Genomic DNA, 10,679 nt, shown 5'->3' with positions numbered 1-10,679 from the left:
CTAGTGTAAATGTTTCTTTTTTTTTCTATTTTTATTTTACTTTATTTTATTTTATTTTTATTTTTTTATTGGTTGTTCAAAACATTACAAAGCTCTTGACATATCATATTTCATACATTAGATTCAAGTTCGTTATGAACTCCCAATTTTACCCCAAATACAGATTGCAGAATCACATCGGTTACACATCCACATTTTTACATAATGCCCTATTAGTAACTGTTGTATTCTGCTACCTTTCCTATCCTCTACTATCCCCCCTCTAAGTATTGTTTGGTACCTATGATTCAAGTACCAGTAATTTGTATTCTTATATGGAGAATAAATAGCACACACACACACACACACATACATATATATGCATTTGCATGCAGACACTGTCTACATGTATGTAGCTATGTACATATATACACATGATATGCATGTATGTATGTATGATAAAAATAGCAAAGCTACAGGGATTAATAGAATATGAATGTAGTGATATTTTAGAAAGATAGCACTACATTAGGAAAGGTCTCTAAGGAGATGGCATTTGAGAGAGACCCCATTGAAGCAAGGGAAAGATACAGAGTTCCTGGAAGAGGGAAGAATGTGTCCAGAAGCTCAAGATTGGGGTGCTCTTGGCGTGTTCTTGGCACAGCAAGAAGGTAAACTGTGGCCATGAGCCTTGGGTGACAGGGAGAGCTTCCTGGAAATGAGGTCAGAGAGATAGGCAGAACCAACCTGTGGAAGAATTTAACAGATTTATTTCTATGTGCAATTAGAAGACATTGGGGGAGGTGGTGTAAGTAGGTGATGATATGGTCTGATATATGAGAAATAAGACAAATGAAAAACATCCTGAAACATCACTAAAGAAACCTGAAAGTTCTATAATTAAACATTTATAGACAAATGAATATTAGACTATAAAAATTTATAAAAGAAATTTGCTAGACTTTTTAAAAATCAGCTATATGTATGGTCTATGTAGGGTGCATATGTATGTGAGTAATTGTGGGAATGATATAACAATTTTAAATGGAACATTATGGCCTCAAAGTTTATGAAGATGGGAAATATAGCATTTACAAACTGAACAAAGAGTGTCATTGTTCATTAGAGAAATAAAAGCTATAGCTATTTTTATTTTTCAAATCTATATTTTTATATTACAGATCCTAAAGACATGATTTAAATTCTCTATATCAGAATATAAATTACCACTGCTTTAATTGTAGGTCCCAGACAACACTTAAGAAACATTTACAGTAGACATTTTCCTCACATCAGGGCAGGAATTGGTGGGTAAGAGGATCTGGAGATCTGTGAGACAGAAACATATGATGGTAAGGTATGAAATCATCAAAGCTCCTTCCCCCCCACCATTTCTATGCACTGATGAGATCTTAGTGCTACAGTTAAGGACTCTGGGTTGTAAAATTAATTTTGATGCTAAAAGGATAGGCACCTGGAACAAGACGAAACAATGATGGTATATGATGAAACAATGATGGAACGTAACAGCTAATGTTCGTTGAGTGCTAGGCCCTGTGTGATTGGGTGCTCTGTTGGTATTGTAAAGCCTTCATGAGTGGTTTTCCTTATCAGAGTTCTTTTGTTACTGTTTTTTGTTGACAAGTTATCATATGTATTTATGGGATACAAAGTGATGTTATGATATATGTGTACGTGTACTGTATGAAATGATTGAATCAAGCTAATTAACATAGTCATCACATTAAGAGCTTATCATTTATTTCTCCTTTCTAACTGCCATTGTTTACCCTTTGAGCAACATCTCCCCATTCACCTCACTTTCTAGTCGCTGGTAACCACCATTCTACTCTGATTATTTGAGTTTGATTGCTTTGGATTCTATACGTAAGTGAGAATATGCAGTATTTGTCTTCCTATGCCTGGCTTTTTTCAACTTAAAAAAGATTCTCTAGGTTCACCCATGTTTCACAAATGAAAGAATGTTTTCTTTCTTTTTTAAGACTGAATAGTATTCCTTTGTGCATATACACCACATTTTCTGTACACATTCATCTATTGTTAGACACTTAGGTTGATTCCATAATATTTCCTTGTCAGAGTTGTAAACTAAAGGAGCGAGAAAACAAATTTGGCCGAAGAGAGAACCAAATATCGTTTTAATGATGTATATAATATTGTTCCATATTATATATATGACTGAAGCTAATATCAGACCATGTGGCAATCACAGTCTTCCAAATACTGAGCTCCAGAATTAGATTTTTGCACACAGGTTCAAACCACGCAGGTCAACTGTACGGTTTTACAAATGAAGGCCAGCCTAAGTAGAACAGAAGAGAGGAGAGGAAGAACATTCTGTGACCAGTTGTTCCAAGGAGGAAGGGAGCAAAGGGCACTGGGCTATACTCCATCTCCTCTTTCAAAGTCACAGGTTAGGGGTATTTAAGGCAATGTGTTCTCATGGACACCACAGGAGTGGGGAAGAACTATTCTCTGTAGTAACAAATTTATTAAGTCTCACAGCAACCCTACAGAGCAAGTCTTACATAGTTTAACAGGTTAGAGACAGAGACACAGAGAAGTGTGAAGGACAACTTCCAAAGTCCCACAATAAGCCCATAGCAGAAGCAGCTTTGCACCCCAGCAATCTGCCCCAGAGTGCACATTCTCACCCACCACGCCCTCTTGCTCCTCTAGACTTTTTTGAACTATGCTTTCTTTGAAAAAATGAAGAGGCTCAACTATAAAATTCTCCCCAAACTCCTTACAACTTTAAAATGCTCTAATACACTTTTAAGTTTATTGTAAAATATCTGGGTGTGTGAAGTATTTTACACTCCTTAGGCAAAGGATAATATGGAACAATATTATATACAACCTAAAATATTATTTTGATGAACGGCCATGGTAGGTAATTGTAACCCAATTCTGTGTTCAATGTGGAAAACTTAACAGTTTAAAAAGGAACAGACAGATGGAATTTTGCTAATGCGTCCAAGAAGGAAATATGATTTCACATGCATATTATATGCAAGTTTATGAATGTAGTCATGGTGTCTGGAACCTAGGTAGGAAACTATGATGAAAATCAGTGAAGTAAAATATCAAAATAAAACATTGCATGACAACTCTTAATGGGGAGTAATGCTGGCGCCTTTAATAAAACCACTTGGGAATATTAACGTGATGCATAAGTGGCTGAAGGGTTCTGAATTTCCCTGGCGATATTCATATATCACAAAGTTAATGTTAGCTGGCAATAATTCAAGAAGCGACATGCTTAGCATACCACTAGTGAGATGCCAGAGTTGGGATCACCAGCAGTAAATTGTGACATTTTACTTTGTGTCAGAAATAAGTAGATTCTTGTTTATGATATTCTAAGAACTTGTTTGGAGTAAAGATTTAGGATTCTAATCTCCATTAAGGATGGAATGTGTGATTTAGGTAACAAACTCACCTTTGTGTGTGTTAAAGCATAAAAGTATAACCAACATATTTCAAAAAAAACTGCTTTTGGTGCTTTCCTGGTAGCAAAGAAGTAAGTCCACATTGTAAACACACTCTGGGCAATTTGGAATAGTATTTTTTTTTTTAATTTTTTATTGTTGGTTGTTCAAAACATTACAAATTTCTTGACATATCATATTCCACACTTTGGTTCAAGTGGGTTATGAACTCCCACCTTTACCCCATACACAGATTGCAGAATCACATCAGTTACACATCCATTGATTTACATATTGCCATACTAGTGTCTGTTGTGCTCCGCTGCCTTTCCCATCCTCCTGGAATAGTATTTTTGATTGAAGGCTTTTTGAAAAAAATCATCTTGAATTAATAAGCTTCTAAAAATGGTTTCAAACCAATATAAGTTTTAATTATGGAATTAATAGTTCAAATAAATTCAATTTCTATGTAAAATTAATTTGGCAGTTGGCAAGAGTTAAAAACCTTTATTTTAAGACCTCTATTTAACCTTTATTGAAATGCTAGCTGAGCTTTTCTCTCCTTCTCCACCAAAAAATTTCAAAAGAATGGTATTACCTTTGCTAACTAAAGATATATATTTTAGGTGAGTGTGACTTTAGAGAATATTTTGGTATTTCCTTTATTCAGTTTTTTTAAAAAGTATAAATACTTGTTTTATAACTGCCATTCTCTTTTAAAAATTAAATTAAATTAATTATTATTATTTTTGAGCTCAGGTCTTGGTACGCTGCTCAGGCTAGACTGAGAACTCCTAAGCTCCGTGGTCTTCCCACCTCATCATCTTAGAAGCTGGGAGTTGAGGCACTTGCCACTATGCCCCACTTGCCACCCTCATTAGTAGGAATGTTCCCAGAACTCTTCTGCTGATAGCTCAAGGGTTCATTCTGAAGTATTTATTTTCTTTTGGTTAAAAAGAGATTTTATTTGCCTGCTGCAACTGCATGTATGCTTGCTCTTCGCATGCGTGTGTGTGTGTGTGTTTTAAATTGTAAGGTGAAATTATTTCCTCAAATTATGGTATGAGTGGGATACTGTGGTTCTTGATTTAAGGGTAGACCTCATATAAATAAATGAATAAAATAAAGTTCCATCAACAACTAAAAAATTTTTTTAAAAATGATTTTTTTCCTGATTTAAACATTATACAGTGTGTTCATATATTGAAGCATCATGTTATCTCATTAATGTGTATAAGTTTTCTGTGTTGGTTAAAAATAATTTAGTTGAATAAAAATAAAAAAGAAGAAAACAGTCACCTCTAGCACAAAAGAATTATTTGTTAATTGTATAATTTAATTAATATACTTCATGATTTTCTTCTCATGATAGGTTTATTTTATTGCCTAACATCTCAGTATAGAAGAAATGAAGTAGTATAGAATTCGCATTTTAGACGTTTAAATGTGTCTGATATCAAACTAAAGAGAAAAGTGGTTTGATAAAATATATATATATATATATATCTGTCTATATCTATCTATATCTATGTAGAGATATGCATGTATATCTCTACATATATATATCTCACGAGGATTCTTTATTTCAGAATTACAAAGTATTATACAGTCACTAAATATGTATAGCACAAAATAAGCAAAAGCTACATTATTTGACTCCTAATAAATTGTGTTGATGAATTGTTAAAAACAAATATCAAGTTGCAAATGTGAAAATGTGAATAAACCACATGAGTTGATATGCATTCAAAAGCCTCATAATATCCAGGGTGCAAGGGCTATGGAGAAGACAGGAAAGTGGGTGGCTCTCTGTACAGTGAAGCTTCATGTGCTGCTTATTTTGAGAACCGTGACTTGTACCTCTTGTGAAATATTCTCCTGTGATTTCTCCACCTATAAATAACTTGCTTTGGGTCTGATGGCTTCTAATCAGTGAATTATGATTGTTGACTGGGCCTCGGTTATCAACAGCAGCATTTATGGGGCATTTAATCCTCATAACAACCCAGTGAAGTAAGGATTATAATTACTTTTGTTTCACTCATGAGCAAACCAACCCTGAGAGTTCAGGCCACTCACTAAAGACTATCAAGCAATGCAAATATAACAGACATTTTTTTTAGTGAGTGGCCTGAACTCTCAGGGTTGGTTTGCTCATGAGTGAAACAAAAGTAATTATAATCCTTACTTCACTGGGTTGTTATGAGGATTAAATGCCCCATAAATGCTGCTGTTGATAACCGAGGCCCAGTCAACAATCATAATTCACTGATTAGAAGCCATCAGACCCAAAGCAAGTTATTTATAGGTGGAGAAATCACAGGAGAATATTTCACAAGAGGTACAAGTCACGGTTCTCAAAATAAGCAGCACATGAAGCTTCACTGTACAGAGAGCCACCCACTTTCCTGTCTTCTCCATAGCCCTTGCACCCTGGATATTATGAGGCTTTTGAATGCATATCAACTCATGTGGTTTATTCACATTTTCACATTTGCAACTTGATATTTGTTTTTAACAATTCATCAACACAATTTATTAGGAGTCAAATAATGTAGCTTTTGCTTATTTTGTGCTATACATATTTAGTGACTGTATAATACTTTGTAATTCTGAAATAAAGAATCCTCGTGAGATATATATATGTAGAGATATACATGCATATCTCTACATAGATATAGATAGATATAGACAGATATATATATATATATATATTTTATCAAACCACTTTTCTCTTTAGTTTGATATCAGACACATTTAAACGTCTAAAATGCGAATTCTATACTACTTCATTTCTTCTATACTGAGATGTTAGGCAATAAAATAAACCTATCATGAGAAGAAAATCATGAAGTATATTAATTAAATTATACAATTAACAAATAATTCTTTTGTGCTAGAGGTGACTGTTTTCTTCTTTTTTATTTTTATTCAACTAAATTATTTTTAACCAACACAGAAAACTTATACACATTAATGAGATAACATGATGCTTCAATATATGAACACACTGTATAATGTTTAAATCAGGAAAAAAATCATTTTTAAAAAAATTTTTTAGTTGTTGATGGAACTTTATTTTATTCATTTATTTATATGAGGTCTACCCTTAAATCAAGAACCACAGTATCCCACTCATACCATAATTTGAGGAAATAATTTCACCTTACAATTTAAAACACACACACACACACGCATGCGAAGAGCAAGCATACATGCAGTTGCAGCAGGCAAATAAAATCTCTTTTTAACCAAAAGAAAATAAATACTTCAGAATGAACCCTTGAGCTATCAGCAGAAGAGTTCTGGGAACATTCCTACTAATGAGGGTGGCAAGTGGGGCATAGTGGCAAGTGCCTCAACTCCCAGCTTCTAAGATGATGAGGTGGGAAGACCACGGAGCTTAGGAGTTCTCAGTCTAGCCTGAGCAGCGTACCAAGACCTGAGCTCAAAAATAATAATAATTAATTTAATTTAATTTTTAAAAGAGAATGGCAGTTATAAAACAAGTATTTATACTTTTTAAAAAAACTGAATAAAGGAAATACCAAAATATTCTCTAAAGTCACACTCACCTAAAATATATATCTTTAGTTAGCAAAGGTAATACCATTCTTTTGAAATTTTTTGGTGGAGAAGGAGAGAAAAGCTCAGCTAGCATTTCAATAAAGGTTAAATAGAGGTCTTAAAATAAAGGTTTTTAACTCTTGCCAACTGCCAAATTAATTTTACATAGAAATTGAATTTATTTGAACTATTAATTCCATAATTAAAACTTATATTGGTTTGAAACCATTTTTAGAAGCTTATTAATTCAAGATGATTTTTTTCAAAAAGCCTTCAATCAAAAATACTATTCCAGGAGGATGGGAAAGGCAGCGGAGCACAACAGANTTTTTTTTTTTTTTTTTTTTTTTTTTTTTGCTCTTGCTGGGTTCTAGGCACTGTGCTGGTGTGGAGGGCTAAAAACAATAGGAGATAGTCTGTGTTCTCAATTCTTGTATAGTCTGCAGGAGAAGACAGATGAATACCCAGGCAACTATAATATAGAGGCCAAGAACTAACATATCAAGTACTGCATTGGTGTGCTCCAAGATAGAGAACACATTCATAGGGCTTGAGGAAACTTCAGCAGACAGTAAGAAATAGAGCAGAATGACAGAGCTCTCTTTCTTGTGTGAAGCTTGCTAGTGAAAATAGGCTGTGTTCACCTTTACTCTTTTAGCTCTACAAGGCTGTAGTTCTTCGTAGCCATATTATAGCTTACCACTATACCGCATGCAAAACTACTCCTCTCTTTTGCACATGAATGCCAGAATAGACCTTACATTTATTTTCAGGGCTGTGTTTAGGAGGGTGCTTATCTATTGTGCCAAAGAAAATATATACTTGAGAAAAACACTGAATAATTTTCTAGATGTGTGGAATCCAGAGCCGGTTGTTTATAAGATCGAGTTACTATTTATAAACTCTCAATTTTAATATGTTTTAGCCACTGAAAACTGTTTTTGTCATTTTGAAATGTTTTAACATTTAGAAATTCAGCCTTACTTGTACTTTCCAGCCACATAGATTGAACGACAACATGAATTTATGGTATCAGCAGAGCCATCTGTAGATCTGTCTAGATTTAAGAATGAAATGCATAACATACTTGGTCAGTCAGTGAAGTTTTGAGTAGTGGGAATAGAGTACCAGGACATTATCTGCCCAACTTCTCTCTTCTAGGAACTGCCTTCTCTTCCCTCTAAATTAACATGGTTGCCATAGGTACAGCCATGTTTAAAATGTGACACTTGATTGGTTCAGGGTGGGAAGAAGACAGAGGCTGGGCTCATCTTATTATCCCGCTATTTGGCCTTATCATTGATCAGACTAGGCTAGTCAGAGTCTATTCTGTCTCCATCCCAACTGGATGGACTGAAATTCATTTCTGATATTAACTAACTGGAATTAACAGCTTCCACAGGCTTAAGAGCTCAGTCACACACAAAATTGCTCTCAGTTCAAACAACAATTGCAAGTGGGTACCTGGGCCACTCATACTTCTAATTGATTGATATTTGGAGGTTCCTACAACCCTCTCAAATTTATCAATTTGTTACACAGAACTCAGGAAAGTGCAGTAAATTTTTTTTTTTAAATTTACAATTTAAATTTTACTGTATTTATCGAGGTCTAGAGTATTCTTGGTTGGAGCTTCCAATCTCCCCCAAACGTCAGGATATATCACCCTCCCAGCATGCATATCAACTTTTATATCAACCAGAAAATTCTTCTGAGCCCTGGTGTTGGAAGTTTTTGTTGGGATCATATTATATACCTATGATGGACTAAATCACTGGCCACCTGACTGTATTCAATCTGTAGCCCACATCCCCTCCTTGGAGATTCAATGGCTGAAAATTCCAATCCCTCTAGTTACATACTTTGTCTTTCTAGTGATCATCTTCCATTCAGCAGCTAACCAGGGACCTACCATGTTAGCATAACAAAGATAGTCTTATCATCAAGGAAATTCTGAGGGTTTTGAAGCTCTGTACTGGGAACTGGGGACAAAGTTTAGATGCAACATTATATAACATTATATAACAGAGAACATCTTTAGAAATTCGAATATTGAAATTATGAGAATTCTTTTTAGACTCCTGTACTATGAGATATGAGACATAGGGCTGTTGGCTGCCATTTTCCATTAGAAAAACTGAAGCCAATATAGAGTGTGTGTGTGTGAGGGGGGGGGGATGGATGCAAAGAAGAGATGAATGTGGGAGAGTAAGTCCTTAGAGATTTGAGTCCCTTTGTCAATTTTTCCCTGTATATGGTGTGTTTGTTCCACATTTTTCTTACTAAATATCCTTTCCTTCTCTGATTTCATCTAATTTCAGGTGATTTCCACAAACTCCTATAGAACATTCTATCTGGTAGAGTGAGCAGATAACATTTATAAGGTAGTGGAAGTGTTATGTACACTGAACACATGAAGCTCCACATAAGAACATGTAAGTCCAGGTAGAACTTATATCTACATATTCCACAGAAGATAGAAGGTCATTGCTGCTTTGTACAAATGCTGATCTTGTTAACTCTCTAGACCAAGTTGGTATGAACAATGACAGAGTGTTCGTACAGTCACAACATGAGAATCCTAATTTTGGAAAAATATTTAATCTCTTGGAAATATGAACAAACACATTGCTTAACTCTAGATTTTGCTCATCCTCTCAAAGCAACTGTGACTATATGATCAAGGAGTATGTGTGCCCCACCTTTGGTTATTGCCTATGGTGGTCTCTCTGCTTGAAATGCTCTTTCCTGAGATATCTGCATGGCTTGTTTCACACACCACCTGAGGCTTTTGCTGCAGTACAGTCTTAGTAGTTCATCCCTGTCTACTCTGTCTACATGGCTCCCTTTCCTCTTCACCCTGCTTTTTCATTTTACTTTAAACCACAGCATCAGATATATTGACCTTTTATTTATTCACTTGCTTGTCACCTGTCTGCCACTTTAGAAGGAAAAATCTATGAAAGAGGGACATGGATTGTTTTATATATCGTTTTGTCTTAGCATGTAGAAGAGTAGAGTACTAGGTACATTGTAGACATTAACAAAAATTTCTTGACTAAAAAGAGAAACAAAGAATTGCTTCTGTTGCTTAGTAACTTTTGAATATGCTTCCTACATTTGGGGGGCAACTTTCTGCCTTGGGATTCTTGCCTCCTCAAAAAGGCAACTGATATTTTATTTCCAATCCTTCTTTACAGCCAGGGCACCAATCAGACGCACTCACAAATACTCTTGTTCAGAAGGCAACAATCTCTGGAAGTATGTACCAGGAGGAACATGTGTGTGTGTGTGTGTGTGTGTGTGTGTGTGTGTGTGTGTGTGTGTTTAAAGGCCATGGTAGTAGATGTCCCAGTGGCAATGCCTAGTTCCAGTGGAGAGTCTGTGCTTTGTGTGGTTGGCAGTGGATTTTCTGTGGAACAGTTCTACATGGGTTGGAGGCTTGTGTCTGGCTTCATGGCCTTTAGGTTTTACTTTTTACCTTTCCCAGAAAGTTTGTGAGCCACTTTTAAAAAATCAATTTCTTTTCTATTTAAACTAGCTAGAGTGGGTTCTGTGGTCTGCAACTGAGAAACCTAAATGATTCACAGCTGGTTTGAATCTGGATGATTTATTCATAAGTCTATAACTTAAAAAAGCAATTTAGCCACTTATAGAACACTCTCTTTTAGAGGACCTCAG

Source organism: Marmota marmota, unplaced genomic scaffold, assembly GCF_001458135.2.
Source record: "Marmota marmota marmota unplaced genomic scaffold, marMar, whole genome shotgun sequence".
Lineage (NCBI taxonomy): Eukaryota > Metazoa > Chordata > Mammalia > Rodentia > Sciuridae > Marmota > Marmota marmota.
The sequence above is the reverse complement of the archived record's forward strand: the minus strand, read 5'-3'. Positions refer to the sequence as shown.